The 27,950-nt window shown below is 41.4% G+C and overlaps 1 protein-coding gene across 1 annotated transcript in view; it reads right to left on the minus strand.

Moving 5' to 3' along the window:
• Window positions 1-27,950, minus strand: part of TMCC3 (transmembrane and coiled-coil domain family 3) — a 211,637-nt gene that overhangs the window by 72,281 nt on the left and 111,406 nt on the right. The window lies entirely within an intron of this gene.

Below are 27,950 nucleotides of genomic sequence, written 5' to 3' on the forward strand. Positions count from 1 at the left end.
CTGAGAGCGGCTCTCGGGGAGAAAGCCACAGGCGTTGGGTGAAAGGGGAAAACAAAAGGGGCCCAAACCCCTGTTTTCTGGCAGGCTCGTGTCGCCGGGTTACTCCCGGGCAGCCCAAAGGCTCCGCCGGCACAAGGCAGGGGCGATGGCCCTCGCTCTGCTCCCGGTTTCATTCGAGCCTCTCCGCCCTTTCATTCAGCTAGGGAGGAGATCCCACAACTGCCCTGCTTTTGCCTTTCAACCCGTTTAAATCTGGGGGTCCATTTAGTGCTCCTGGGTGAGAGGCACTGGCTAGGCAGGACTTGTACTAGCTAAGCCATCCTCTCTCCTCTCCCTCCCAGGGCTAAGGGCTTGTCTGCACTTAAAACACCGCAGCAGCACCACCATAGCGCTTCCGTGTAGACATGACCTAAACTGGGGTTCTCACAACAAATTTTTGGTGGCCTCAGTTTCCAGAAAACGTAATTAACTTCAGGAAAAACAAATAAATATGCACACATACCTATCCAAATCATTGTAATTTATTTACATAGGGTTTATTATTATTATTTTTTGCAGACTCAATAACAACAATGTACAGTTGTTCCTATTCTTTACTAGACCTAAACAGAATAGAAACACAAATAAGGTGTTTTGCATGTTCTTGTCTTTTTTTTTTGTTATTGTTGTTTCTTTTGCTTTTTTGGTTTCTGTTTTGTGTTGTTTTAAATAGAATTGCTAGCTAGTAAGTCTGCTTCTGGGAAAAATGATATTTGTATGTTTGTTAATATCACTGTTCACAGCAGCAGACCTGTTAGCAAACATACAAATATCACTTTTTACAGCAGACTTACTCAGCCCTGGCAAGCCAGGGGACAAGTTGAGCCTTGGACGGAGAAGGGGTAGGGAGGATGGGTGAGGGGCCTAGGGAGGCAGCGGGGGCCAGAGGCGATGAAGGGAGGTGGTAAGCCTGAAGCCCAGTGGCCAGAGCCTGCCACCCCAAGGCTGAAGCCGGAAGCCTGAGCCCTACTGCCCACAAGAAGATGGGGCACTCACACCGGCTGTCTGCTCCTCCTGTGTTTGTGACTCCAGAGGGGGGCAGGGCCCAACCCCTACTTGCAGACCCAGGGGAGGGGCCAATGCTTTGCCTACCCACCCCCAATCACCGCTTAGGCTGACCTAGACCAAAGGCAAGCATTCTCCCATCAGCACAGGTATTCCACCTCCCCAAGAGGCCATAGCTAGGTCAACAGGAGAACTCTTCTGTTGACCTAGCACTGTCTACAGCCCAGGTTAGATCAGTTTAACTGTGTCACTCATGGGTGTGGATTTTTTACACCCATGAGCGAGGTAGTTCTACCAACCTAATTTCCAGGCGTAAGTGTCCACCAATGTCCAATGCTTCCATCAATATAGGGTATGTCCACACTAGAAAGGCTACAGCTGCTGCACTGCAGTATAATTAGGCAGTCTGAAAAAGAATTTGAAGAGCAACTAGCAAAAGAATCAAGAACAGCACATTTTTTAATTACATCAGAAGCAGAAAGCTTGCCAAACATTCAGTAGGGACACTGGATGACCAAGGTGCTAAGGGGGTACTTGAAGAAGACAAGGCGGAGAAGCTAAATGAATGCTTTGCATGGGTCTTCACTGCAGAGAATGTGAGGAAGAGCCCCACACCTGCACCATTCTTTTTAAGTGACAGATTTGAGGAACTGTCCCAGATTAAGGTGTCAATAGAGGAGGTTTGGGAAGAAATTGATCAAACAGTAACAAGTCACAAGGACCACATGATATTCATCCAAGACTTCTGAAGGAAGTCAAATATGTAATTGCAGAACTACTAACTGTGGTATATAACCTCTCACTTAACTCAGTCTCAGTACCAGATGACTGGCGGATAGCTAATGTGATGAGTTTGCTGATGTTATGGGTCAGCTGATGTTATGGTCATAAGATTCTTGGAGCTACAAAATATGAAATGAGAAGGAACTGTGCCATATGGCATTCATTTTCCATAAATCAGAGTTCTTATTCTGCCAGTGATGTGACTCTGCTCATATTTCCAGGAGATAATTTCAGTGGGAAATTCAGTGTGTGTGGATTGAGAGCAGGTATGACCAAGACTGTCTCCATTTAAAAGGTCGTGAATTATTTTTACCCAACATAGTTTCCCCCACAAAAAAGAAAGATTAGGATGTTTATTTTCTATCTCGTCTATAAATCACATTATTATCACTAGTGTTGCTATTGTTTCCACACATTTCAGCCCCACAACGTAGCAGAATGTTATCTGTTTAAATAAGAGCTCCAGAAACCTCTTAAAAGAGCAGTTATATGCTGAGAAGTGACTGTAAAAAGGGTACAATGGGGTTCTGTGTTTCATCTTGCAACAAATTTCAGGCCAGATTTGCTCACTTTATACATACAAATACAGGAAAGAGAACTGTTAGGATCAAGGGAATCAAATAGCCCCAACATTTCTGTGGGCTAAGTCCTCTTACATTCCCAGCTGAAAGTCTCTCCCTAGTGCTATTAAAGAGTGTTGACTTTTTCACCTTTTGTATTAACAAAAATATTATTTAATAGCTAGCAAGAAACAGAATTAAGCAAATGAGTGAGAAAAAATCTGATTGTTATCAGTGGTCTTCAGTACTTTCAACAATTTAGTTAAAGACTATTTGATCTCCTGTCTAAACCCTGTGTTTGTAGCTATAAATAATAAAGATGCAACTCCATAATGACAAATGGGAGAGTTCTTCTGTACTTGCATCAATTTGATTCACCCAAGAGTTCTGAAGGAACTCAAATATGAAATAGCAGAACTACTAATTGGGGTATGTAACAGCGTTTCTCAAATGCGGCCACCATGGCTGCACATGGTCACCAGTAGCTTTTCTTGTGGCCTCGGGGGGAGGGGGGAGAAGAGAATCAGTGGTGCCCACCCCTCCCCAGTTGCTCTTGGATGCAATACCTTGGGGTTGGTTGCTTGGGCCGCCAACAGGGCTCAGCGCCTTGCACCACCTCTGGAGACACATGGGGCACAACGCTGGAGGAACAGGTGGCCAGTGAGTTCCTGGGGATGATGGGGTTTTGGGCTCCAATCCTGGGGCAGTAGGACTACCCACCCCTGGCCCCCACTGCCTCCCCCAATCCTCCCATCCATCCCCTTATTGCCCCAGGGCTCTGCTGCCTCCCCCTGCTGCCATCCAGTGCTTAATTTGTGTCAGGGCTAATAGCACAAACTTCACAACAGACTTACTAGCTAGCAAGTCTGCTGTGAAAAGTGATATCCGTTTTTAAACATATACCTCTACCCCGATATAACGCTGGCCGATATAACTAGCTAGCAATAAATAAATTACAATTTTTGGATGTGTATATGTGCATATTTGTTTCTCCTAAAGTTAAGTATTTTAGGGAAAAGTATCAGAGTGGCCACCAGCAAGAGTTGGTGGCTATATTCTGAGGCCACCAAAAAATTTGTCATGAGAATTCCTGATGGTTATCACTTAAATTAGCTTCTGTACCAGATGATTGGAGGATAGCTAGTGTGATGCAGATTTTTTTAAAAGGCTCCAGAGGCGATCGTGGCAATTACAAACCAGTAAGCCTAACTTCAGTACCAGGTAAATTGGTTGAAACTATAATAAGGAACAGAATTATCAGACACATAGATGAAGGCAATCTGTTGGGGAAGAGTCAACACAGCTTTTATAAAGGGAAATCATCCTCACCAATCTATTACAGTTCTTTGAGGGGGTCAACAAACATGTGGACAAGGCTGATCCAATGGATACAGTTTACTTGGACTTTCAGAAAGCATTTGACAAGGTCCCTCACCAAAGGCTCTTAAGCAAAGTAGACAGTCAAGGGATAAGAGGGAAAGTCCTCTCATGGATCAGTAACTGCTTAATAGATAGGAAACAAAGGGCAGAATTAACAGTCAGTTTTCATAGTGGAGAGAAGCAAAGACAAGATGATGGGCTAGATGAACTATTGGTCTGACCCAGTATGGCCAGTCTTACATTCTAAAAAAGGTGTGCTGCTGTAGTGCTTCAGTGTGGACACTCACTACAGCAACACCCTATCAATGTAGTTAATCCACCTCCCCGAGAGGTGGTATCTAGGTAGATGGGCGAATTCTTCCACCAACCTAGCAGTGTCTACACCAGGAGTTAGGCATAATTACATTGCTCAGTGGTGTGGATTTTTCACCCCTGAATGATGTCGCTAGGTCTACGTAACTTTCTAATGTAGAACAGCCCATAGCTGTTCTTACTTGGGGAGGTGGTGTTCCCACAGATTCAGAAAAACCCTTTCCATCAGTGTAGGCTGCTTCTGCACTATGCGGTTATGCCTGTATAGCTCTGGCGCCATAGGCTGGTGTAGTCTCTGTAATGTAGACATATCCTAACTCTTGCTCAGCTACTATTTTGTCCTCTGTGTCTCCCTTCAAAAAGAGTACTGTATGGTAATTTCTCCTGTGGTCACAGATGGGCTAAGGTAAGAACACCACATTCCCAGAGTTGTCAACTCTCACTATATTTGGAGTTTTTCTGAAAGCTCCAGCTCCTCAAGGCCAGTGATTATGTGACAATCTCAGCATTCACGAAAATAAAATAAAAAAAGTAGTTAAGTTTCAAGTCCTCATGGTTACGGACAAAAAATGGCAAAGACAAATAAAAAGAATCTGACATTTATTATTTTTTAAGATCTCATGATTTTGAGGGCCTGACTCATGATTTTTGATCCCTTGACATTGGCAACACTGAGTTCTGTTGAACGTTTCAGTGCCACTGCTGTGGAGCACTCAGGAGCCATTCCTTGTAACATAACACCTGCTTTATAGGGTCTAGCAAATCTACAAAATAAACAGGGCACAGATTTTCAAAGGAGGCTAAGGGAGTTAGGCACCCAACTTGCACTGATATTTTTTTTATCAGCACTGTACATTACCAGTATGGAGATAAATCTTTACATATAATAGAAAATGGAAGTCAGGATTAAATCTGCAATCATTATGCAAATCTAAGGAAAATATACTTTCCAGTGACATCTCAGTATAGCATACCTAGTCCAGAAGTGTTCTGAATACCCTATGAATAAATTTAAGCTAATAACTTAACAACAGGAGAAATGTAGAAATAAAAGCATTTTGTAGAGTTACTCATTTATGTTGCAGGAGGCATTTACAATTTTTTCTCCCCTAAGTGCAATAATGAAACAGTTCAGGGATCAAATTCTGCTCCAAGTTACACTAGTATAAATCTGGAGTTGTTTCAGATTCACACTGTAGTAACAAGAGCAGGATTTCACATTCAGTTCTCATGAAATGCATATGAATGCACTTCTTGGCGCTGGCATCACACCACCTTTGTTCTCAAGCTTCAGGGAACAGCACCCCTGAGGCCTGCATACATATACATCTCATTACACTCACACACCCTTGAGTGATTTATTGCCCATTTTACATTTTGTTTGTTAAACCTTAAATTCAGTAGCATTGTGTATGAAACAAGATTTGCTGTTGAGGGTTAATTATGTGACACAAGAGCCTAGTTAGTTTTCATGTAGTAAAATATTAGAAAATATTCGGAGTCTCAAATAAAAAGAAAAGAGAACTAAAACTCACTCCTTTGGTAAGTTTTACTTCTGTTACTCTAACAACTCTTTTTTTTTTTCAGTTATCTCCAAATATCGAGCCAAATCCAGTAGTCAATGGGTCTTCTAGTGTAAAGAGAGCACAATTTGCTCTATAGATTTATTCATGTAGGCAAAATCATACAGTATACCTGAACATAAATGCTTATCTGCCATTCCACCCAACAGCTTTTATGTAGCTGTAAAAAAAAGGCAGTAGTTGAAATTGGAAGGCTGTTGTGCAGATGCTTTAAAATCAGCATTGGCTTTCTTCAGCTCCTCAACATAAACATAGAAATAAGGTTCATTATCCAAAACATGTTTGGGGGGTTAGGGTATGGAGACAAAGCTCTTTGAGTCAGGGACTGTCTTTTTGTTCTGTAAAAAGAAGAACAGGAGTACTTGTGGCACCTTAGAGACTAACAAATTTTGTTCTGTGTTTGCACAGTTCCTAGCACAATGCGGTCCTGCTCCATGACTGGTGCTCCTAAGTGCTATGGTAATACAATAATAATTAATAATGGGGCAATAAAGAATTGAAGAAGCATTAGTTCCCAGATTTTCATAGCAAAGCCAGTGCCAACCATGCATTTCTGAAGCAGACTATGCAATTTACAGATCCAAGGAAGGAGCTTCCACATTCCCTAGTCCCCTTCATTTCTTCAGAAGCATGCAGGACCTTTTACTCTTCCCAAATTCAGCTGAGCAAAATGTTTGGGAGATAAGTAGTTGGAGAAGGGACATGCAGAAAGCTTCAAGTGCCAGACTATTTAACAATATAGAACTTGTTTAATTCCTAGTTCATGCAAAAGTTTTAAGACGCCACAAAATGATGGAACCTACAATTCCCTCCACAAAAGGAGACAGGGCAACACCACACAAGTAATAAATAACACGTGCATGCTGCAGGCAGTGTTTGTTGGTTAAATGATGCATGCACAAAGTAAGCAGTGTTTCTGGTAAAGAGGATTATGAGGAGATGGAATAATGTGTTTAGCTCCACAGGACCTAGAAATTGCATTAAAGGCATGATTACGAATCAGATCTAGTAAGTAGTTCTTTGCATCGCCTCCATTTGAAAGAAGATGGAAGGAGGAGGCAAGTTCCAGACTATATTTTTATAATGCAAGCAAGTCTAGAGGTACCATTTAAGGTTCTAGCCCGGGGTGGGCAAACTTTTTGGCCTGAGGGCCACATCTGGGTATAGAAATTGTATGGCGGGCAATGAATGTTCACGAAATTGGGGTTGGGTTGCAGGAGGGGGTGCGGGCTCTGGGATGGGGCCAGAAATGAGGAGTTCAGAGTGCAAGGGGGCACTCCGGGCTGGGGGGATTGTGCGGGGGAGGGGAGAAGGGCTCTGGGTGGGGCTGGGGATGAGGGGTTTGGAGGGTGGGAGTCTGATCCATGACTACGTAATCCTATCGTATTTTTTTATTTAATACGATACTTTGCATTGTTTTCTTTGGGCCTTTACAAGGCTGTTTATTGGAATTAAGTTTATTTAACTAATGTTAGCAGCATTGACAACCTCAGAGGTGAGGCAGGCACCCCCGAAGGGGAGACAACAAATAGGAGATAATGATGGGAAGCCCAATAATAACCATCAAATGATAACAGCAGAAAACCCCAAGATTAACACTACTTAAGGACTAATGATTACAGGATGACATTGCAAAATGCATGGACTCAAATGAGAATTTACAACTATAAAGCTGGGGTGTTTTGCCATGGAACTCTGGGTTCAGTCCTGCAAAGCCTCGGAGCATCGGATCACGACCGACAAGAGCCCAGCTCCTCACTCGTGCTCAATCTAACTGGCCATTAGATTGCCTCGAGCTACAACAGACTGGTAACTATAAACATCAACTGGCAGGAGTGAGTGAGTGTGTGTGTCTAAAAAGCATATGCTAACTGTTGAATTTTCAATAAATGCAGTGTTTTTGCCTTCTCTATAAAGATCCCGTGTGCTTTGTATAGCATAACAATGACAAATTGTTTAGTTTTCTCTTCCAAGTTTAGTTCACTCTGGTATGAAAGCTCTCCTTTAAAATGACATGAACACAGTGCAATGTTAAGTATGTAAGCTAGCAGGCTAATAAGCTGTTTAATGAGCCATTAAATACATGTGTCTAATAGCCCACTTAAAATCAGCATAATAAAAACAGGACATTTCTATCCACCCGTCATCAGTTGCAGATCTTAACCAGCCACGGCCCAAACATGTGATATGGGGCTCTGAATTGTGTGACTAGGACCTGAAACGATAGCTATTAATAGGGGAGAGGCCAACATGCAAATCCATTATGTTTATTCTGCATAAAGTTCCCAATAACCTGATTTTCATGACTTTTTAAAGCTAGTAAACTACAACAGTAAAAAACAGCAGCAGCAGTCTGTGTGGGGGTAAGTAAATTTGTGTCTCAAATGAAGGAGAGCCATTCTTCTTAATGCAGTATTGTATCGCAGAGATCCAGGATACAGTTTTCTTTACAGCTAATTTAACTAAAAAAAATTTCGGTTAAATTCTGCTTTGGTCACACTTGTGTAAATAGGGAGTAGCTGCACTGAAATTAGAAGAGTTACTCCAGATTTGTGTCTCTGCAAATAAGGTGCCAATCTGGTCCTTGGCCCCCAAGGCAATTATTGATTCCCCTTGGGACAATTTGTTCTTGCCTCATTGACAAAATGGAAAACTATACAGAAGCCCAGTCTTGCCTGTTTTCTGTAATACTCTAATAATTTCAAATGTGCATTTCAGGTAGAAAGCATAATTAAAAGTCCAATGCAAATATAATGTTAATTTGAAAACAGAAGTCATTTCCTCCATCCCATCCCCAAACAAATGTCTTTTAAAAATACACAATATTATTCTATATTACTCATCCGAACTCTGCAATTTACAATCACCAGGGATCTGATCCATGACTATGTAATCCTATCGTATTTTTTTATTTAATACGATACTTTGCATTGTTTTCTTTGGGCCTTTACAAGGCTGTTTATTGGAATTAAGTTTATTTTACTTTCATGTAAAAGGAAGTTTCTGTGGGTGAAATCCTGGCCCCATTGATGTCAATGGAAGTTTTGCCAATGACTTTAATAAGGCCAGGGTCTCACTCTATGTTTCTGTATATTTCCACTACAAATTCACTTATTAAGGGTCCAATCCCACAATACCTATAAACATGCATAGCTTAATGCACATGAGTACTCTTATGAGATTACTCCGGTGTTTAAAATGAAACGTGTGTGAGTGCTTTGTTGAAGCAGGGCCATATTTCTGATTGACAGAGTCACATAGACTTAGATTTAGAGAGGTTTAAAAATGTGTCTGGTTTACCACAAACTAAGTGATAAGATATTGCCTCATTCCACCCTGGCACAGGAACCTATATTTAGATGGCCTAGGAATTAATAAAGGTTTTAGACAGAAACCAAAAGACATCTCAGCTAGAGGAAATGACATTTAAACACAATACTAATAGTCATGAGAATATGAATTATTTATTATATTTAAAATTTAATCCAGTGCTGTTTTAGGTGGCTCTTTGCCCCGTTGAAGGTGCATATGAAATTCCAAGAGTTCTTTTTTGATATGCAAGACTTAGGAATCTAACAGTATAAAATTATGTCCTTCTTGATGAAGTGGAGTTAACAGTCTCAATACATTTCACATCCTCAGCTTACTGCAATTTACCAGTGAATTCTAGCTGTTGTTAAGAACATCAACCCAGATTATCCCCTCCAATGAAAAACATTGAGAGAATAGGCTCTGGGGAAGGAAATATCCATGATTCCCTCTCAGACAATCATTCCATGGCGGGTAGGGCATGCCCTTTCACAGAAAAGTCTGCTGGACTAGCCCCCAAACCTTGTAGATCCCAGGGAATCAACAGGAGACCAGGGTCCTGTCCTACCCACTCTTCACATGCAGTCTCCAGCCCTGATCTAGACTGCGTGCAGAGGTATTAGCAGAGTCTTGGCATGGGGGAGGAGGTGGTGAATAATGGCGGCATGCAGGTAGCTATGTTCCTCTTCCTGAGAAGGGGAAGATCTGCTCATGGGAGACACCCTCCATGCGTAGGTCCAGGAGCTGGATCTGTCCTTTTGTTCTGTCTCAAGTATAAAGCATCATGTTTCCTGAACTTGCTTATAAAAGCTGTATTTCCCAACTAACCTTCTATTTCAGCGCTGCTGGTGAGATCTAAAGCTGCCTTTTGAACTAAATTTAGCAGGAAAAGAAAAACATAGAAGTATGTAAACGAACCTTTGTGCCAAACAGGAGATCTTTAGGAGAGAAATTAATACAAATGTTTCAGACAGTGCTGGTGGTGGTTCCATCGAGGATAGGGTGACCAGACAGCCAGTGTGAAAAATCAGGACAGGGTGGGGGGGTAATAGGCGCCTATAGAAGAAAATGCCCCAAATATTGGGACTGTCCCTATAAAATAGGGACATCTGGTCACCCTAATCGAGGAAATCATGGGAGCTAGGGAAAAAAGTGCCTTTCAGTCCAGTGGTAAGTAGTTAGTTCATCATTTGCACAGCTAACAAAAGTTACTAAGCTGTAAAAACTCAGGGCTGCTTTTCTCTCTCCCCCCCCCCCTGAGTTCTTGCACAACCACTGAATTTTAGGAGATCTAATATAGTAAAGATCTCTTCCTCCTCCCTCTTTTTCCCCCTCCCCCCTTGTATTTTGTGAGCAACTTGCAGTATCTTCAGCAGCCACTTGCAACAACCTGGGATAAAATACTGGCTCCATTGAAGTCATAATTTCCCCCTGGGGTCAGGATTTCACACCAGGAACCTGAGGCCTTGTCTACATTAGAAAGTGGACTACTGGAGACGCATCTTATACCAGTAAAAGGGTTTTTTTGCCAGTATATTTTATGCCAGTTACCAAAATAATCTATATTGGCACAAGCACTTTTATGCCAGTGTATAGCTATGTCAGCTAGGGGGTATGATTTTTTTCACATTCCTAACCAACAGCACTATGCCAGCAAAACTTTTAAGGGTAGACCAGGCCTACGAGAGACAGAGTAGTGGAGAACCACCCCTTTTTACAGAAGCCTGAAGGCTCCAGGCGAGTGATAGAATAGGAGACATCTAGCAGCAGTCAGGAGGCTCTCGAGTGAGACAAGACAGAAAGCTCCTTCTCCCTTCTGAGGCCAGAATGTGTGGGGCTTCAAATTTATCTAAGGCCAAAGATGGAGCTCTGGAGGACAGATACGCCTCGCTGCCTTCAACAGCTTTGGTTGCTGGATTGGGGCTGGTCTGATCTCTTTTGTAAAGCACTTTTAGAACTGCTGGTGAAAAGCACTATAGAAGAGCTAAGTACTGTATTATATTATTACAAATATCATCGTGGTCACCTGAGCTTCTCACTAGGGCATTGCTGCTGATGTTGCTAGGGCAGCTCCCCATCTCATTTTTTGTAACCACCTCAGGCATGCAAATGTAATAGGTCTTTGGGAAATTTTTCAAGACCTGTAGACAAGAATGTCATTCTCAACAAGAATCCTGCATGTACATGCCTGTAAATGAATACAAAGTTGGTAAATCTAATTATAGACCTGCCAGTCAAATTATTCCATTTAGATCATATGTTAAGAACGAATATATTACACACACACCCCTCTGGACTTCTTTTTTATTAACATTGTAAGGAGGGAATTGAATGCATCAGCTTTCCTGTTTTGAAGACATAGGCTGATTAGCACCTACAGGCACTGGTATATTTGTCATTGTGAATTTTGTTTAGTAGAAAATCCTACAGCCAGATGTATAACAGCCTATGGACACATCATATTCTGAGGTTTTGGTAATTAGTGGAGTGACTAGAAAAACAGAATTATTAAGTAATCAGGCTTCTTTGTTACAGGGCATTTACAAATTCTGCCAAAATAATACAATATGTCATTCTCAGGTTTTAACTCAGTAGAACTCATAATAAATAGAGAAATACAAACTATTCAAAAGACAAACTATTTTTGGGTGTACATTTAACAGCAGGTTGGATTTGATTTAAATCACTAGTCAGGAAGACTCGATTTAATCATGGTTTTCTATATAAAAGTGCATTCTTGTTGGTTGTTAATACATATTCTTCACAACTCAGAGATAGATGTAGGTTTCATTTTTAGAAGGTACACACTATACATTTTTAAACAGTGATTTATTTTGAAAACTTTTCAGATTAGTTTTACAGCTATATAAGAACATGAATGATTGTTTGGTTATTTCATTTACCAAAGGTAATTGAAGCAGATATTTATGAAGTCATTGGGAGGTGAACTATCTCCAATTCAACAAGTTAATCATTAATATTTGGAGGATTTTCTTGCCATGCTGTATTAGGAGGAGAACATCACCAGACAGACATTTAAATTGTTAAATTAACTAAAACAACAATGTTAAGTATTCTGGATTTTTTTCTTCAACAGCAAACATAATATTTTAACAAAATAAGCGTATGTCCCTCGCTTCTCACATTTATCTCCAGACTTCTTCTCCTTGTCCAGATCTATTCCACCCCCAACAATCTTCTATTAATTGAACTTTTTGAAACTTTGCACTTGTAGAGAGAGGTAAGGGATTGACTTTGTGTACAGAAATTTGCAGAGGGACAGTAGGGTTGAGGTCTGTTATTTCTCACCGCTATATATTATTTATTTATTTAAAAACATTTTTGCTGTTAACAAGCATGTTACCTCTGGAGGCACAAATCCACAGTTTGAGAACTGCAAAACTAAGCATCTCTGATGGTGTCTTCTAGACTGAGCACTGAGTCCCATTGGGTAGATAGAAAGATTAACCTAAATAATCTATACAGAAGCTTGTGGAACCCCATAAGATTGGGTCCCTAATCCATGAACTATCAGAACTCATTTACAAAACTTTTCTTAAACATTAATAATTAATAATAATAATTAATGGAGATATCCCATCTCCTAGAGCTGGAAGGGACCTTGAAAGGTCATCGAGTCCAGCCCCCTGCCTTCACTAGCAGGACCAAGTACTGATTTTGCCCCAGATCCCCAAGTGGCCCCCTCAAGGATTGAACTCACAACCCTGGGTTTAGCAGGCCAATGCTCAAACCACTGAGCGATCCCTCCCCCCCTATTACAATTACATGAATATATTGTATCATACTACAGAATTAGAATTTATAATCCCTATTCCATGATGAGATATCTTTGAGCTATAATGTATCTTAATTAAAACTATCTTTAGATAGGCTTTTTCCTCAAAAAGCATTTTATCAAACAAATCCAATTTAAATAAAAAAAATCGGATTTTTTTGATTTTTTTTAAAAAAAATCATTGATTTTTATCCACCCTGTTTAACAGAAAATTCTGTAGTGGTGCCAGTTCTGGCTCTCAAGTGGCTCCATTGGTTTCTGTTATCTCAGATACACAAGAACCTGATTTTTCAGAGTTACTGAGCAGCTGCATTTCCCATTGACCTCAACTGCACATTCGTCACTACAATTGAAAGATCAGCCTTTTTTCTAAATGAAAATTTTCATTTCCTTCAACATTTTTGACAAAATATCCAACAGTTTTTGGAGTTTGAAAACTAAAAGTAACCAAAAAATTCTTTTGTCAAAAAAATCAAAACCAAAATTTAATGTCTTGTGCAAATTTTCTCCCACTAGGTCTGTTCAATATTTTTGGATATCAGGCCTCATGGTTTTCAGTTATCATGGCCCTATGTGGGGGATACTTTCCTACCCAACGGTTCATAATGTCTATGCTTGTAAGGGTTAGTGAGCCGACAAGAAGAAGAAGAATGACAATTCATTCATCATTGAAGCCTTCTTAGTTTTATTTATTAGAAAGTGTACAAGTATGGGCATCGGGAACCACCAACCATAGAACAGAGCCACTCTTCCAAATAGAACTTCAATACAGGTCTGGTATATTCAAATTCTATTTTCTTATTTATATCTGAAGATTTATGAGTCGAGACGGAATTATGTTCAGGAACAGGTATGGAACTTCTGAAGGGAGCTCTGATGATGAGTAACTCAATATCAGAGTTTGTGTCTGGGAGAACACTTGTCCTCATGCAGACAGAGTTGACGTTATAGAAGTAGAGAGGAGACAACTAATACGGATTCTTGAGGCATCAAGGACACTGCCAATCTGAGTCTGTAGAAATAAAGCATCTGAGCTAACAGTTGAAACAGCTTTCTAGTTTGGGGACAAAAGCCATGTATAGCCACACAGTAAAAATCTAAAACATGACTGTAAGAATGAATTGGAATAGTTAAGAAAAAAATCTTTACATATAACTCAAGAACAAGTGACCTAGCAGGAGAATCATGTCCTTTTGTTCTCTAAATCCGTGTCATCTTCTGGAGATGTCTCAATAAATCTGTATAAAAATTCCTTCTCTGTTACTGAGCTGGAAAATTCCTCTGATTATGCAGGCATTGTTGGCCCACTACCCAAAATCATAATGAAGGTTTACAAAAAATGGTGATATACAAGTCAAAGACACAACTGTACGCCATTCAGTTTCATTGATGTGGAAAAGGGGCAGATGATTTGAGTCTAACCAGCAGGGAATGCTCACATTACCATGCACTGAACATAGACCAGGCAGCAGAATAAACATTTCAAAATTAAACTTTGTCCCTAAACATTTAAATAGCTTTAAATACATCCTCCTTTAAGATCAGAATAAAAAACAAATCAATTGTGATCATTGCATTGAACAAAATGTTGTTTGGCTCACCAAAAGTTATGCAGTGATTTCAAAATATTCAGTTAGCAGGCCTAAAGTTTGCCCTCTATCCCCCAATAGGGCACGTTGTTATTTTACTGACAGACATATTTTTTTTTATTTCATACCTAGAGCCCAAATCTTGAAATCCTTACACTCTTTTTTACTTTGACAAGACTCCTATTGAGCCAATGGCTGTCCCCCCCAAAGACTTCAGAGTTTGGTCCACTGTATCTGTTTATAACTGTAGTTCTTTGTATGAACATGTTTTTCTCTTAATCTTTCAATATTCCTTAACAAAACAGTGCCAGCAGCCCACTATTCATTAACAACCAAGCAGTCAGTAAATCAGTGAGAAAATGCTGTCTTCAATAGCTTTTTATATCACATCCATCACCATAATATCTGAGTACCTACAATCCCAGGAATTAAAAAGATCCCAGTTAGAAAATTTCAAGATGTTAAAAACAAAACATATATTAAAATATATTGTGGAAGATGTCTTAGTCTTTGTTCACTAAGTTTCTGTTTAGTAAGTCTTGGTAATACATGAAGTTTGAACACCCACTAACTCTTCTAGCATTTTTGCCCTTTTGAGCAAACTAGTAACAATTCAGGCCTCATAGCCAATGACAATTTGCACAATCATTAAACATTGACCATTGACTCTTCTGTATCTATAGTAAAGTTGACTGTGCAAGAAGAGATAAATTTAATATATTTCAAGTGCCAAATTCTGTTCCACTAAACTGATTGAAGGCAATTGATTGTACACACGCAATTAACGGAGAGCAGAGCTGGAACCAATTACTCAACACTGGTTTTAGTCTCTGAAATCAGCAGGGTTTAAATTTGAGGTGGATCTGATATACATTCAACAACATTGAAAGATGCTGTCCAAATCACCATGATTAAACTAACACCATACAGGGAGAATTAAAAGTTTTCGTGAACATATTTATCCCAGTTGCCTTAAAATGATGGCACAAATGGGATCTACCAAACTATAAACAAGAAAATTCCATAAACTTGGCACAAAAATTACTGAGTGCCCTAGCTCCCACTGACTGACGCAAACCAAATAGCCTTCTGGTTCTGATCACAATTAACAGGAACTTAAAGAGACAAACAACTGACTAGATAAACTGGGCCTGCAGCTATACAGATCCATAATGTAAGTTCAAGGACTTTTAAAATCAGCACAAGATTTAAGAGGAAGCCAGTGCACAGTTTTTAGAACACAGGCAATGTGCGCAGCCTGCCATGCTCCAATAAATAGGCGAGTTGCTGGTTTTTAAATTAACTGCTAGTTGTAATACCAGTACAGATTTCTAAAAGATAAGGAACGGCAGCAATCTAGCCTTGAAAAAAACAAAGGTGTTTGTCAGTAATTCTTTAAACTTACTTTGCTGAGCAATGGTCTCAACCTGAAGAGGATTTGTAGACCTAATCAAAATTAGGTTCTAGTAGTAGACCAAAGATGCATGTCCATTAATAAAAGTGAAGACATAACAACATCCAGATATTTTATATTTAAGGCTCAAGTCGGTACTACTTTGTCTAACAGAATCATCCAGATGGAAGCATTCGCTCAGCCACGACTTGGAGCTAATAACTAGAGCTCCTATTGTGTTCAGATTCAGTTTAATAGAACGTCCTGATCGTCGGAGCCCTGGGCACCTGGGACTCCTGCAATGAACGTGTGCCGCGGACCTGCGGGATCGGTCGACGCTACCACAGCTCATGCGGTGCCTCATGGTCTCAGACACCATCCAATGGTCTAGGGACATCTACACCGAACACAACACTGGCCGCCAACAGAACCAGAAGACGTGAGCTGGAGGTACATCATGCGTCGACTACGAGAAAGGGACCAAGAGACTTTATCCTTTGGACCATATGAACTGGAACCATAAACTCAGCGAACGTTAAATCTCACCAAATGAGGGTTCATCCATCCTCATCATCGTATCCACTCATTATACTCCTTACCTGAACATAGCCATTATATGAACAACATACCCTCATATCTTAATGTCTGTACTTTTACCTGTTAACCTTTTACCCCCAATTGGGGATATTGCAGATTATGTATTCTTACGCCATCCGATCTTAAACCGAACTTTGCACCCCTTGATAATTCCTGATAACCAGAAACTTCTACGCTTAAACTCTGTACCCTTTTCTTTTTTATTTAAACATCATCTTAATAAAAATTTTAAACCTGTTAGTGCAAACCAGGGCAGACATATGAGAAATCACAACACAATAAGGGATAGGGGGAAGAACAATTGAGTGTCATCTGCATACAAGTGAAAGGGCAGATTACATTTCCTTATGACTGATCATTTGGAAGCATATAGATACTTAAAAGAAGAAGCCTCAAAACAGATCCTAGAGGAACGTGACAGGGAAAGAAAGCAGATGCTGAACATGACTAACTTAATGAGATGATTACTGAGCGGTATGCAGTTGATTTTGGAGGAATTATTAGTTTTCAGAGATGCTCAGGCCTCCTTCTTTTGAGACATAGGATATTTCTATGTCATATTGCCTAAAGAATCCAAATGCTCTTCATTGTAATTTCACCCTACATCCCTCTACTGACAATGGTCCCCTGAGCTTTTCCATTTCCGAGGAGAGCACCAAGAATTAATTCAAATGTGGATCCCAAAAGTCAAGGAACACTATGTTATATTTCTGCATCATTTTGTACTAATTAAGGCAAGTCTTCACCCAAACACACACATCACTGTGAATAAACAGCTGAGTCTGTGCATGCTAATGAAGGCAAAGACTGAAAGTTAGTAAACTGTGCAGGTGATCGAACAGGAAGGGTAAATTAAGAAATACGAGAATGAATTCAAAATGAAAAGGCTGAAAAAAAAAATTATTGACAATCCTCAATGAAATCAACAAATTCACCATATATCCCTGGGATTGTATTGATCCCAATACTTATGGAGTCATATAATATTTGGAGAAAAATCAGTGAATGTCAACATTTAAAGTCCAGAAAAAAGAATAAAAGTTAAATTAAAATTAAATTAAAAGCCACTAGGAAAGTTCCCAATGAACCGTCTGGGAGCTTGAGTAGACAATATCTGATTGTTAGAGCAAACAAAGAGGAGGAAAACTAGACTACAGTGAAATGTTCTTTATGGAAAAAACAGGTCCCATCCTACACTACATTCAGTTTTATGCCACCACTGCCTGAGGGATGATAAAGAAGTAGCCACACAATAAATCTTACTAAAGGCCAAATCCTAGCATGGAGCCCTAGTAGCTAGGTTCTTAGTTTGGGGTGACTGTAAAGAGTATACAGTAGCATGAAAACCACTGAGGTGGCTACTACAGACGCAGTGATACAGTAGCTCTTCTGGCTGGTGTGGCCCACAACCCACCATAAGCAGAATATCCAGTGGATCCATGTACTCATGTATCCAATAACCTAACTCCCCACACTGTCCTTTTCCATATATAAGGGAGCCCTCATAATACAGAGCTCTGTGGTATTCGAGGTACACAGACCCCTGTGTGGGGATCACCAAACCTTGCCTCACTGTCTTTCACTGCTAAACCCGTCTGGTTCCTCTGGAATTACCACAGAAAAGGGGGGAGGGTTTAGTCTTCTAATTGGAACGGTCAAACTTCTCCTGCTCTGTGATAGATATTTGAACTGTGATGCAATATCAGGGATTACAATCCACAACAGTATTATTGAGGTCATCTGATAATCCACTAATAGCTAAGGGCTAGATCCACAAAGAGACATAGGTGCCACTATGGCAACATTTAGGTGCCACTCAGATCCTCAAAATCCCACTCAGTTACTGCCTAACCCTGTAGGTACCTAAATTTTCATGGTTAAAGTCCCCTGGGCTCCTAAGTTTCTTTCAGTGAGCATGCACACAGCCACCTCTGGGTAGGTGTGACATTGTGCAGTCTATATGGTTTTATAAAAACATGATAATAAGTGAATATAATGTAACTGGGATAGCTTTAGAAAAATATGGTAAAAAGTGAATATAACGTAACTGGGATATGCTTCATGCAAAAGGTCTCTTGTAAGGTATCATTACAAAGCTTATAATCTACTGAATGTGATCATCCGATTTGTATAAATGTACCACTCTTGTATCTAAAACTAGAAATATAAAATATAACTCTGAGGGCCTATTGTAATTATGTAAAATGTGGGCCATTAATGATGATTTGGAATCTTGATGACTCCCATTGTCTACAGATGGCTGTCTTTACCTGTGAGTCTTCCTGTATATGTGTGTGCTGGCAAGTGAGTAATGAAGTCTTGCAGTGACATGTGATCATGTCACCTGAACTGGAATCCATCTTTAACCTGGTGCTTTTCCAGTGCGGGGGGTGGAAACCCAGAGGGACAAAGGGTTCCCGCCTTATGCAAAAGATATATAAAGGGGTGGAAGAAAACGAAGGGGAGAGAGGAGCCATCATGAAGAATCCCCTAGCTATCACCTGAGCTGCAACAAGAGCTGTACCAGGGGAAAGAATTGTGCCCAGGCCTGGAAGGTGTCCAGTCTGAGAAAAAAACATGTCAGGGCTAGTTAAAATACCAACTACAATGGATTTTAAAATAATCTAGACATTTTATTCAGAACTACCTAGGGTATTTTGAATTTTAGATTATTTTGCAGAGACATTGTGATGTTTCTACAAATATTTTGATAAATACATTAATCTCAGAAAGAAGATGACACCTTGTTAGATTCTGCTGTGCCTAGCAGGGCCGGCTCCAGGCACCAGCGGAAGAAACACGTGCCTGGGACGGCACATGCTAAGGGGCGGCATTCCGTCCATTCTTGGGGAAGCACAGTCCGGGCGGCTTTTTTCTTTTCTTTTCTTTTTGCCTCGGCAGTTCGGGCAGCAATCCGAGCGGCTTTTTTTGTTTTGTTTTGTTTTTTTGCTTGGGGTGGCAAAAATGGTAGAGCCAGCCCTGGCGCCTAGAAAGATCACAGTACAAACAGTTCTGACCCTTTTCTATCTTCCAGATTTTAAATCTGTCACAGTCTCTTTTTATAGAGATAACTGCACCTACAAGACATTGACTTAGTCCAGGGCCAATCGGTCCTTCAGGGTGAGGTTCATAAAGAAAACATAAGTCCTTTTATTACGAACACATCTGCTATTTTTCTGAGTTCTCTCTCACTGAAGGCTGTAGTAGTGGCACCAATGGCTATAAAGCTTACACTTTTCTCAGCTGATTTCTCTGGTCTTCTTTCTACTCCATTACAAATCCAGGAGAAGAGTGTGGTGGGGTAATACAATTAGGAAAAAATTCAGTCAGGCTCCAGACAAGCCCACAGTGCTAAGATTGCTAAATGAGGGGTTTGCAATGACCTTCTGTTGCAGATGGATTCCAGTATTCCATTAATATTAAATCTTGCTCTTTCTGCAGCCTTTGATTCTGTGGCGCATGGTGTTCTCTTGAAGCACCAGGAGCATATTGTGGGCCTTTCAAACACCATCCGATGTGTCACTTTCATTCCTGTTTCCCTCAGCGGTGTTAGTTTGTCCCTATAAATAAGCACCGATTATATTTCTGTGAATAGAGTCCCCCAAGCCACCACCAGGACTATTGTCATGCACATGTTTATGCAGAAGATACCAGATTAATTTATCTCTTCCTACAGATTTTTCCACACTAATTTCAGTTCTGTCAGCTTGTCTGAAGGAGTGAAGAAACTGGATGGAGGGCTCAGATGGCTGCATTTGAAAGTAATCTCAAGAACGAGATGTTGCTAGTGTGGACTCTTCTTTTGTTGAAGGCTCAATGGTGGAAATTGCTTGTCATCACAAATGGTTTGTCAGGACTCCACTGTACCATTTAAAAGCTGTAACAGCATCAGGAATTTGGAATATTTTTGACCAGCAAGCAGTTTTCAAGGGAATTTAAAAACATATATGAACAGAGAGAACTAATCCAATTACTAAGTCTTCTACAGTAAATGCCAGTATTTTTTTATATAAAGTACAAGATACATATGTATATTGGCATGTATTGAACAAACTGCCTCTGCTAGCATACTGTAATGCACTGTGGTTGCACATGCTGCTTTAAACTCGTTCTTGGGCAAGAATCCATTGTAAACTAGTTGGTTCATCTTAATGGGGATATCCCATGAGAACATGTTAATAAATAGAGGTGGGGTGGGTTAATAGGGGAGTGTACCATGTCCATGTTCTAGGCTCTTTTATCAGCTCTAACAAAAATAAAGTTTGTTGCCTCAGGATAAGGATAAAGATACAAGGTAGTTTCTATAAATTACATTTTACTTTGTTTCTTCCTTCAATATCCCACCTCTGTGGTTCTGTTTACAAAGTACTTTGGAAAGCACCCTAGATTTGAAATTTCTTTAACGGGCATAAATTTCACAACCACAGCTGTATGTGTTTTTTAATGGAGTGGGGGAAAATAAAATTAAAATCTACTTGTGAGCTGGGAGAATGTCTGTTAGAAGAAAGTTATTTTCAATATAGGCCTTGTCTATGTGAAAAGAGCAGTGCCAGCTTAACTAAATCAATCTTAAACTGAGCTAGTTAAAATCTGTGCAAACCCCTAGTATGGATGCATTTAAACTGCTTTAGCTTAATTTGGTAATTTACTAATGCAAAATAAACTGGATTAAGTGCATCTAGAGGAGTGTTCGCACTGGTTTAAGTAGAGCTATTTTAAAATCAATTTAAATAAACTTGTGCAGCTTCTCATATAGACAAGACCTTATCTGAACTTATCTGAACTGAACTGAAAAAATTATTTTTGGAATTTCATGCTCATAAAATGTTCCAGATTGCCTGCCCGGGAGACTCTCTCTCCATGTCATGTACCCAGCAGAGAGATACAAGGGAACCCTTCCTACAGTTTCCTGCCAGTGTGCCCAGAGAGGATTAAAGATAAGTGGAGCCCCGATCCTCAGAAGTGATGCGCCCCACTAGTTCAATATAAACCTCCTGCAACAGACTCTTTCTGCCCTCCACCCCATCTTGCTAACTGCCCCCAGCCTAGCAGATCCCTGACAGTCTTCTCCTTGTAACCCATCCTGGCAGCTCTACCCAGGTCCTTGTTCTAAATTCAGTCCCCAGTGGCTGGCTTCAACTTTCTCCTCTCTGACCAGCCAGCCTCAAACATGCTATTGAACTTTTTTGCTGTGTCCTGACCCATGTTATGGAGGACTCTTTTCATATGGACACTCATCTTCCCCTTAGGAACTGACCAGAGACTATTTTACATAAGCCACTGAAGAACCATTCAATAGTCATTTTTTTTCTGGATACTGCTGTCCCAAACTAGGTTTGAACCAGTAACCTACCCCATATCAGTCCCTTGAATTGTATCATCTCACATCTTTCATATTCTAGTAGGGGCAAAATTTGTATTCAACCACATGTACCTGTATCAGCATCTACATAGACATGGCTAATACGCTGATCACAGTATCTAAGGGCATGACTTCACTAGCAACATTAAAGCGCTGGCCACGGCAGCGCTTTAACATGGCTTGTGTAGTCGCAGCTCTCCCAGCGCTATAAAAAAAACGACCTCCACGAGGGGCGTAGCTCCCAGCGCTGGTGCACTGTCTACACTGGCACTTTACAACGCTGAAACTTGCAGCACTCAGGGGGGTGTTTTTTCACACCCTTGAGTGAGAAAGCTGCAGCGCTGTTAATTGCCAGTGTACACAAGCCCTAAGTGTTAAGTACCCTAGAACAGGGATCGGCAACCTTTGGCACGTGGCCCGTTAGGGTCAGGGCCGGCTCCAGGCACCAGCGCAGCAAGCAGGTGCTTGGGGCGGCCAACGGAAAGGGGCAGCACGTCCAGCTCTTCGGCGGCAATTCGGCAGCTGGTCCCTCAGTCAATCTCGGAGGGAAGGATCTGCCGCCAAATTGCCGCCGAGAAAGTGGCGCGGTGGAGCTGTTGCCGATCGCAGCTTTTTTTTTTTTCCTTCCCGCCGCTTGGGGTGGCAAAAACCCTGGAGCCGGCCCTGGTTAGGGAAATCCGCTGGCGGGCCGGGCCTGTTTGTTTACCTGCAGCATCTGCAGGTTCGGCCGATTGCAGCTCCCACTGGCCGCGGTTCGCCGTTCCAGGCTGCAGGAAGCGGCGGCCAGCACATCCCTAGGCCCGCGCTGCTTTCCGCAGCCCCCATTGGCCTGGAACGGCAAACCGCGGCCAGTGGGAGCTGCGATTGGCCGAACCTGCGGACACTGCAGGTAAAGAAACCATCCCGGCCCGCCAGCGGATTTCCCTGATGAGCCGCGTGCCAAAGGTTGCCGATCCCTGCCCTAGAACAACAGATGTGTTTTAGAGATGTAAACAGGATATTTGGAACTAAATACATATGTTATGGGAGTTACCCAGATACAAAATTACTGGGACATTTATTAGGCAGTAGAACAACCTAGTATTCATGTAACACATTAGAGTTTGTGTGACAAGAAATCACCACTGTGCCTCCTTAATAAGACTATGCTCTTATATACCAGACGACAGTTCAGAGCTCCTACAGTTCACAAGTAAACAAAACAACTAGATTCACTTAAGACGTGCTGACTAAAAATCAGTCAAAGACACTGACAATGTAACTACTGCTCTCAATATCTTTTGGTGTAAGTCTCAGAGCTAGGAGGCCAAGATTGCCAAAAGTGGATGTCCAAAATTAGGCTCCTAAATCTATATTTAGATACCTAAATAGGTGGGCCTGATTTCCAACATGCTGAGCACTCAATAGCTCCCATTTACTTCAATGAAATACAGACTTCCCAAGCTGGGGACTATTTTAAAAGAAATCACAGACTATTGCAACCAAATATGTCCCTTGTTTTCCCCTCTCTTACAAAGGAGAGTTAAAAAAAAAATTGTCCTATCCCTAAGCTACTGGCCAAAACTCAGGGGTTCCTAGTATCCATGGACTGGTGCCTGAGGTAATGTCTGCAATTTCCAAAAAAGTTTTCCACAGACCCCAGGGAGTTTGCATTGGAAGTGAAAGAAGTAGAGATCCACATCTATAGTGACAGAATAAGTGTAAAGAGAGGAGGCAGGTCAAGATTCTACACAAACCCGATGCAAATGTATAGACATGGTGTTACATTAATACTATGGTGATTAGTACTTTATAAATACAGGTTAGAGAGCAAAGGGAAAAAAGGAAAGGACCCCTTCCTTGCAAGCTTAAATGAAAATAATCCTACCCTCCCTAAACATTTTAGGTGGGCCTCACTCTGTGGCTTGCTCCAAAGTCCTGGTTATGAAATTCCCACCCCACCCATGCTTTGGGAAAGTTTAGACCCTCTCTAATCTCAGAAGAAGATTGTAGAAGAGTTTGGGAATATCAGGAACACAGCCTGGGTATATCTAGTGGGACTCCCTCCTTTTCAGTGCTATGAAACTTACTATACGTTCATGCTTAAGATTTCCCTTTACTATGTAGCTGCCAATATTGAGATAGGTTGATTATATTTATTAGACAATGTTCCTATCACGTGTTCTACATAAGCAGAACTCAATTTTCAGTGGGATGGCCCTGCTGTTCCATGACAGAGGTTAGCAGAGGATAGTTCTGCCTTTCTGGGAAGCAGTTAACTCTAAAGGATTTCCTCCCTTTGTGTACATGTTCTTGAGTTTTTGGGTGTTTACTTTTGCTTTCCTCTCCCCCCTCCCCCTTTTCTCTTTGTGGTACTTTGCAACTTCTAAGTCTTGATGACTCACTGCATTACAGAAACTCAGGGATGTCTTATCATCAGTGATTTGCAGCTACTGAAACCCAGGTTCAGACTTCAGGCACTGAGGACAGAGTATGCTCAGTGCAGGACTCAGCTGTGGAACTTCACATCAAAGGAGATCGGATTCAACCTTGGACAGGCTATATTCAGATCAGGCTCAAGCCCCACTAAAGCCTTCCTCCCAATAATATCTGCATTAACGTCCAAGAGGGATGGCAAGAGTAGGAAGACAAGAGAAAGAATCCTTCCTGCCATCAAGGCAAGCTATAGATGAGATCACAGGAGGATATACTGAATGTGAAATGGATTTATATGTACAGCACTTCGATACACCAGTGATAGGTGGCTTAAACTATTTAGATTTAGGAAGGAGACCTGCAGCAATGATTCGAAGGGTGAGCTTTTCCCCCTCTGCTATGCGGATGTGGGGCTGACGCTCAGAAGAGCACTGATTCTCCCACTATACCTACAGAAGTGATGTTTATACGAAGGAGTGCAGAGGGCACACACAATGGCTGTGCCATGGTAACAGACCCAGAAGATTACACCATTACTCCTCCCCCACAGTCCTTTAAAGCAGACATGACACACAATGAACCAGACCCTCATCCCCCATACGTCTCTTTTACACCATGGAGCAGTGCAAGGCTCACCCTACATTTGGGGTGAGAGGGGATACCGTGTGGAGTGCCAAAGTGACTTTAAACCCCTCTCAGGCCCAGCACTGAGAACAGCAGCTGGACTGCGGGGTGGACTAATATGAACATTTATAGAACAGACTCTGTGTGATAGCTCTCTCTTGTGTATTGATAAAAGGCCTGACAAACACACACAAAATCCTGTTAGATGCCATAAGAAATCTTGCTACCAGGAAGTTAAAAATACGTACTCCCTAACTCCCTCCCTATGTTTGCCCTCGCCCATCTTGTAAAACTCAGATAAACTGAAATGTATTTATAGAACACACATCTATATGGCCTAGGATAATAATTAGCTACAGTTTAAAGTCTCCTGTGAGTTTTTAAAATGTCTCAGAGAGATGTGGTGGGAGGGTGAGGAAGAGAGAGAAAAGCCCAGTCACACAGTATATATTTCAAGAAATTAAAACACACATACACACACACACATATTAACGCTGCTTTCTTGGGTGTGCTGCTAACTTTTATCTCATGGCTTACTCCCCATTATAATCCCTGAACAACAAGGTAATTAACTGGGTTCAGAAGAGCCAAGGTACATTGCCCTCCCATCCCTCTGTGCTTGGGTCTTTCTGCACTGCATTTCTGTTGTTCAGAAAGTCTTTTAGCCCCATACTTTCTAGACACGGTGTAAAATCCAGACTTCCAATCCTGTGTATTAGGCTTTCATTTTACATATTTCTCAAAGTTGTAGGTCTGTAACATTGTTCCTTTGCAAGGTTCATTTATCAACGACCATACAAAAAATGTGCATCTTACATTGTATTTGAAATAGTATGTGATTAAGTAAAGACAATATCATAGCACCTTTGAACAATGGTTGTAATGCAGCCTTCACTGTATTACCGTCCGGACATTTGAATGTTGAATAATGTAACTGTAACATTCTTATAACATAGTTTTTTATGTGTCGTTTCCTAGAATATTTTTTTAAAAAGAAAGAAGATGGAAAATGAAGATACTTAAAAGAGGCAACACTTCACATGCCAGGACTTCAGAGCTGTGATGGCTTAAATTTAGGGTGACCATATTTCCCAAAGGGAAAACAGGACACTACGCAAGGCTGGCCTGAGCTCCCTTTGCCCCCCGCTCAGCCCCCCCCCGGGCCTGAGCCGCTTGCCTGAGCCGCTTTCTCCCAAGGGCTGATGCTGGCATCACTTCTCACTCAAACCCTGCCTGCCTCCAACCTGAGCCCTGCCTCCTTCTCTGTGCAGGGCTGGCATCACCCCACATGTTCCCCTGCACCCCACTTTTTTGACAAAAGTGGACAATTGTCCCATTTGCTCTTGCCAACTTGATCAATGCCCACTTTTGCCAAAAGTCAGGATGGCCAGGACAGGACTTAAAAAAGGGACTGTCCCAGCCAAAATGAGACATATGGTAACCCTACTTAAATTGGTTAGAGCCTGTATAAATTCTATCATCTGCAACTACTTGGCTGGAAACCACCAAAACATTCTTCCCACAACTGTAGGAGTTTTACAGAAGAGAGTCCCTTTCTAGTACATCTCTGGAGGATGACAGAAGGAAGCCTCTCTCCTGGGAATCTTACCAGGTGCTCAGCTGAACAGAGCATCAGAGCAGAAATCCCTCTCGCGAAATTTACAAAATGTTTATCCCTTCTTAATCCCTAAGCCTAAAGTCCAAGTCGTTAGACATATTATTGTGACACTGCACCCCATATTTGTCATAGTAATATTATTATAATATGGTTATGGCATAATTATGATGCATTTTGTACAAGATAAGTCATGTGAGGTGTCATTGGAAAAGTTATGATTTGCTAAATATAATTATCCTATTTATATGCATGTATAATTTTTGTATCTGAATTTTTAAATGCTGACTATGTATCTGTACTTCAAATGTAGTTACACTGGGTAATGCCAACTAGACAAGATGCTTTCGGTCTAGATAGCTAGTTGGGAAGGGCCTATTCAAGGCAATGAGCCATTAGGGAAAACAATAGGCCTTCTGGTGAGCCTTCCTGAGAATGCTTCAGACAGCCTCCGAGTAATGGCTGCTATGACTCTACAAGGACATGTGACCAGGCCACATGATTCTGGACTCCATCTTGGAATGTCAGTATTTTTCCACAAACCGGTCTGGGAACCAAGTTTTGAAATAACGGGTACCCACCATATGCTAAAGCTATATAAGGCAGGAACTGGCATCATCTGTGGTTCTTCACTCCCCACGCAAGAAGACTCCTGGAAACATCTGAGTAACAAAGTCTGAACGGGGGAAGTGCTGGACCCAGGCTAAAGGGATTTCTAGCCTGTATATGAAACACCTGGGGATTCCAAGCTGCAAAGTGTAGCTTGTGCCTTAAGAATCTACAACTCTGCCTGTACCATCAGTTAGGGTGAGAATCTGCTATTCATATCTAAGGCTGTGATTTAGTCACGGAGATCATGGAAGTCATGGATTCCGTGACTTCCAAAGACCTCCGTGACTTCAGCCAGCGCCGGCGGGGGGGATCTCGGCAGCTCCCTGCCTCCACGGGCAGCACAGGGATACCCACAGCTCTTCACCTCTGTGGGCAGCAGGGGGAACCCCCTGAACTCCCAGCAGCCGCAGGAGGCAGGGGGACTCCCGCAGCTCGGAGCAGCAAGTAAAAGTCAGGGAGAGGTCACGGGCTTCCATGAATTTTTCATTATTTCCTGTGACCTGTCCGTGACTTTTACTAAAAATATCTGTGACAAAATCTTAGCCTTATTCATATCCAATCTATGTAGTATATTAAGCTTAGATTGCGTTTTTGTTTATTTGCTAGGTAATCTGCTTTGATCTGTTTATCACTTATAATCACTTAAAATCTATTTTGTGTCGTTAATAAACTTATTTTATGTTTTAATCCAAACCAATGAGCTTTGACTGGAGTGCTTGGGGAAAATCTCTGCTTGCTCACCGCAAGTGTGCACTGTTCTCTTCACATTGAGGGAGAGGCAAACCGGGTATTAAACCCATACACTGGCCAGATTTGACTAGGGCAGGATGGTACTGCTCTAGGGTCCCAGGCTGGGAAGCTGGTGGTGAGAAAGTCTGCGTGTAACTGCAGCTGGGTATGTCCCTATCTGTGTGATTGCTGGTGAAAGTGCAGGCTGTAGGGCTTTGCAGCTTGTCATAGCAGCACAGTGTGAAAG

Source organism: Malaclemys terrapin, chromosome 1 (assembly GCF_027887155.1).
Source record: "Malaclemys terrapin pileata isolate rMalTer1 chromosome 1, rMalTer1.hap1, whole genome shotgun sequence".
Lineage (NCBI taxonomy): Eukaryota > Metazoa > Chordata > Testudines > Emydidae > Malaclemys > Malaclemys terrapin.